The sequence below is a fragment of the Rhinolophus sinicus genome, chromosome 3 (genome assembly GCF_057876585.1).
Source record: "Rhinolophus sinicus isolate RSI-liver-muscle chromosome 3, RSI-T2T, whole genome shotgun sequence".
In the NCBI taxonomy this organism is placed as follows: domain Eukaryota; kingdom Metazoa; phylum Chordata; class Mammalia; order Chiroptera; family Rhinolophidae; genus Rhinolophus; species Rhinolophus sinicus.
The window spans coordinates 107172795-107178216 of record NC_142503.1 but is presented as its reverse complement, the minus strand read 5'-3'; the positions used below and the strand labels follow the sequence as shown (position 1 = coordinate 107178216).

General features: G+C 44.2%; 1 pseudogene; it reads left to right on the top strand.

The window, feature by feature from the left end:
• The first annotated feature begins 255 nt into the window (after positions 1-255).
• LOC148758547 (adipose-secreted signaling protein pseudogene) lies at positions 256-1030 on the top strand (annotated as a pseudogene).
• Positions 1031-5422: the final 4392 nt, after the last annotated feature.

Here is a 5422-nt window from a genome sequence, read left to right as displayed (position 1 = left end):
GTAGAAAAAGTGCTCTCTTAGAGCCAAAGGAAAGAAGCCTAGTCTAGGCTAGTGGTTCTCAAACATACCCTTTATAATCTTCAAGTTTATCGATGACTTCGAAGATCTTTGTTTCTATAGATATTAAGATGTGTCAAGGGAGGGCATCTGCAGAATAAACTAATTCAGAAGTTAAATGATGTAATAAAGATTCAGGTTCCTCTCCTTTATCCATTCTGCCGTCTTCAGCGTATCAACTCTGCTCAAGGCCTCAAGATGGCTGCCGGAGTTCCTGATGTCACTTCTGGATACAATAACTTCAAAAAGAAGAAGAGGGATGGCTCTTCTCTAGTGGTTGGTGTTGAGCCGCCGGCTGCCACCGTGACCGCCACTGCCGCGGCCGCGGTCGGCTCGGCTCAGCCCCTGGGTGCGCTCCGCAGGGCTGGCTCCTGCCGGTGTCCTTGGGGCACCAGGAGCTGCTGAGTTTGAGTGTCGGGGTCCAGCAGGAGCTGCGACGCAGGGAGGGCGTCCATGGCAGCAGCCACAAGGGCAACAAACCCCAAGTCCAGAGTATCTGCTTTGCGGCAGGCCGTGATGCAGAAGGCTCCCAGAGCCACGTCCACTGTGATGAGATGCTTCATCACTCGGTGGTCATGGTCATAGGAGAGTGACAGCAGCTTTCTGGTCAAGCTTGGCATCCTGAAGGTCCTGCACAGGTATGAGATTACGTTCACTCTGCCTTCGGTGCACAGGCTGAGCAGGGACGTCCGAGAGTATGGGTTCCCAGCCGGCACCTCCAGCGCCGCAGGGTCATGCCCGGCCCAGAAGGTTCCAGTGTCAAGTGTGAGTGCACAGCGCACAAGGAAGGCGTCCTCAAGGAGGAAACGCTGCTGGCCCGAGAAGGGGGTGCCGGCACCTGTGTGCTCGTGGTGGTGGAGGCACGGGTCACGGCCCCTCCCCGTGGCACACCCAGGCGGCTGCATGGCGTCAAGTGCGTGGGTGCTGAGCTACAATACACTCGGAGCACAGCAATTGGCATGGCTTCAACTGAGGCCCGCGCTCCAGCCTACCTCGGGGCCCCCAGCCTTAATCTCCACCACATCTCTCCGATGCTGCGTGATGATGTGGCTTTCTTGTCCCTCCCTGGGGTGGGCGTGGGGGTGGAGTGTCCAGGGCCTCGCTCAGCCTCACCTCTGCCTTCATTTGTGCCACCTCCCTGCCTCTCCTGTGGCCTCCTCTTCCCACTTCCTCCTCTCCGTGTGCCTCAGTGTCCTCCTGGAAGGAATGGATTGACCCCTCCAAGGAGGCCACCTGAGGGGGGGGGGGAGACCTGGGGTGGGTTCTACCCACCGTCCACTGCAAGCCATAGGAGCTCCAGGGCCTGGGAGAGGAGGGAGCTGGCTCTGTGATGTCCTAGCCCCATTGCTGCTGCTGCTCTCTCGTTTTAGCCGCCTCTCCTGCCCCCTCCCTCCTTCCCGCTGCTGTCCACGGTGAGTGGGAGGGAGGTGCAGTTACCAGCCCCTACCCCCCAGGTGTGTGTTACTTGGTTTTTAAGTGACTGGTTGGGATAAAACCCTAAAGAAATAAACTTTCAGTGGATACTCAAAAAAAGGAGAAGGAGAAGGAGGGAGAGAGGAAGGGAGGAGAGGAGGGGGTGAGGGGAAGAGGAGGAGGAGGAAACGGAGAATAAGAAGGACTATTTCTTTTGTTCCTCTTTATAACAGCCAAATAAATTGTCCCAAAAGCCCACATGCAGAATTCATCTCACGTCTCACTATCTTTGCTTAAACATTACCGGTAAAAAGAATGTGGCCCAAAAATGAGCTGAGACAACAATTTACTTCTGTATTTGGTGACAGATCAGCCGACCACTGAGACCATTTTGGAAAGGTCTATCGAAAGGAGGAAGGGAAAAATGAGTAATAGCAGTTGCAACATTGTAGGGGTTTTTTCCACCTAAGAATTCATTCACTTTTTTTTTTTTTTTAAGAAAATATGATGCTGACATAAACACTGTCCCATGGAAACAAAGAGACCTGAAGCCTAGCATAAAATCCATGCTTTTTGAAGGCCATATTAATAAATGTGGGTGACTAATTTTGATATAATGGAGCTAAGTAATTGCTAATTTACTAAATGTAACACATTAATTTTTTTCAGTGTCTTCCATATAAAAGTTGTCACTAAACAACACTCCAGAGCCCCATGGAAATCACTGAATATGAGGATATTCGATTAGTGCTCACTTTGGAGGCAGAGTGTGCCATTCACACTAGGTCTGTAGATGTGATAACACAAGCATTAAGCAGTGCCCAAAAGCAATTTGGAGAATAAATGACTGGGAATGTGGCAACTAAGAATGGGGAGAAAAAATTAGATTAATTGTTGTGAAGGAAAAACCATCAAAACAAATTATACATGGCATTCTATTAGCCAGCCCCTCAGTGGGCAATAAGCTACTCTTAGATACTTAAGTGGCTAAATAACCAACATCTTGACTATAAATCATCACCAGTTCTAAACATCTTTCAGTAAAAGCCTCCTTGTTTTTAGGGTCAATGAATGTAATACCTTTGGTTGCAACTAATCACCTCTATTTCCAAGCCAAATATATATATAGCAGGTTTTGTACAAGATGTTAGCCGATGTGGCAGCGGATACTTCTGAGATCACTGTACATCAATTCTTCTCAGTAACTGAGTAAGAATTATACTGCATGCTAGAGAATACCAAAGTCACTTTAACAATAGCTAGGAAAAAAACCTATTCTCCTTCCTCTAAGAAAATCTCAGATAAATGGAAGCAGTCTAAGGCAGTTTTTAGTTCATTACAACTCTTTCACCCAGGAAAACCTCTAAAGATAAACACAGCAATTGACAATGACAAAGTCAGATATTAAAGCAAAAAAGGCTGAGGAGTAACTGCCTCCTCTCCCACCCAAAGTGGGCTCACTGAGGGCCTGCCCAGCTGACTGTGCAGGTAAGTTACTGTCTTGGAGATACTTTCATGCCCTTACGTATAGGGGTGACTTCCATTTCTCTGCATGACTCAAATGTCCTGACTAATTAGTATGCCTGACAGACTTTAAGGTGGCCCCATGATCCCACCTCGTGGTTTTTCTAGCCCTTGTGTGTGATCCCCTCCGTGTGAGTGTGGGCAGGACCTGTGACTTTCTTCTCACCCACAGACTATGACAAAGGTAACTCCTGATGTCACATTATGTAAAATATCATCCCGCTAACAGACTTGCTCTAGAGTTGCACTTTCTTTATCCCTTACTGATTTTGAAGATGCAAACTGCCATGCTGTGGGAAGCCCTAGAGAGGACGTGTGGCAAGAAACTGAGAGTGGCCTCTAGGAGCTGTGATCAGCTGAACCATAGCCAGCAACAAGGCGGGCCTCTCAGTCATCTAGGCACAAAAAAATGAAATTTGTTAGTCACCTGAGTGAGCTTGGAAGCTGATCCCTCACCTAGACCAACACCTTGATTGTATTGTTTCCAAAGACCCTGCTAAATCTTACCTAGACTCCAGGACACACAGAAACTGTAAGATGATAAAAGTGTGCTGTTTGAAGCTACTAAATTTGGGGTAATTTGTTGCATGGCAATAGAAAATTAACACATTAACCCAACCTAGAATAACAGGACTTCAGGTGGTAGAGGAGCGAAACTAGAAAAATCAGTTCTGCATCGGACTTCACCAGCAATTCATTGTTTAATACCCTGTTTCCTATTCCTTAAAATCTTACTGACTCTTGGGTTAGTGGGTTCATCTGGTCTGCCCATTTTGTAATTTACTCTTGTACCTCTTTCTTCCTTGTCAGAGACACTGCTACTCTTTCTAGCGAATGGGAAACTATTTCATGCAATGCAACAAAATTTATTAAACTGTGTCCAAATGTTCTGGTAGAATTTATGCACCATCAGAGTGAACCAATTTATTCCTCATTCAGACACATCATTTTTATTGTTCCTACATCCATTAATATAGCATCCTTCACTGATGTTTCACTTGCTCTAAACTGTATCAACCTCTCTTATAAGATTTTATAATGAGAAAGAATTCTGAGAAAATAATACCAAAGATGACTTCTTATAATTTTTTTACTGTCTTTTTCAGACTGGATGGATAGATAGATAGATAGATAGATAGATAGATAGATAGATAGATAGATATCGATAGAGATGCATAGATAGATATTAGATAGATAGATAGATAGATAGATAGATAGATAGATAGATAGACAGATAGATAGATGAGAGCACCATTAACAATAGCTTCATTACAGATATAGTGAAATGGCGCATTATTGTCATTGATACTATATGTCCCTTTTATTCAAAGTGCCTTTGTAAGTGATAAATGAGGCTGAATTGTATGCTAAAAAAGGATTGGAAGCAGATAGAAAAATATATGGATATCTCGTCTTCAACTCTGCAAGTAAAATAGCACACGCGTGAATTTTAAGTTAGAAGGACAAATACAGAGCCAAGGACAGAGGTGAGGAGGCTGGAAATAAAAATCTGTGAACAGTGAGAAGTAAAATTTTGATCACCTATGTGTTTTAGAATCTAGATAATTTTTTAATATGAGAAAAGTAGACTAAAGTAAAATCCACAGCAAATCAATACATCTACCTAATTGATATATCACTGAAATTTGCTTTCCTCTTACCAAAGAGGCAGAGCAGTTCATTTCATTAATATCACTAGAGCTCGGCTGACGAAGGCAGAGAAACCCAGGGCTTTGTAATAAAGCAGCAATGTTTCAAACATCGGCTACCAATTCATCAACACCTATATGTTCCAGAGTAACTGGGAGAGGGAAATTTAACTTACAAAATAGACAGTAGGAAAACACCATACACGATCGGATTACAGTGCCCTAAACAATAGAAACCAAAGTTAGATCCTTCCTGCAAGCTGGATTCCCACAGAGAAGCGAGATACAGTGGCAGGCAGCTCAGGAATTCCCTCATTGAAGGGACTTAGGGGGAACTATTTGGTTGAGAAGGAGGTTAAAGACTCGTTTTAAATTGTGTTTGCCTCGACTTTACATAAGAATTAAAAAGCATCAATCATCCATTATAAAGAAGGTAACCTTGCTGAAGAAGTGAACAGCTAAAGCCAACTCTTGGTCCTACCATGATGAGATTAAAAAAAAATTGCTTCTGATGCTCAGGTTTTAGATGCTTAATACAATAGAAGAACCAATGAGTAAGTAGCCTTACATCTACCTGGTGAGCTGTAATCCCCATCATATGAAAATTGCTTTACATAACCTCACTTCTGTCAGCTTCCCTGAGGATAGAGCCTGCCTTGGTCATTTGGCCCTCACCGAGCTTAGCACCTGCACTTTGAGGGAAACCCAACGTCTGATGTATGAAGGAATTATGCTTTCCAATTTTCTAGTTTGTCTTGTGAGTTTATTATAACTTGTCC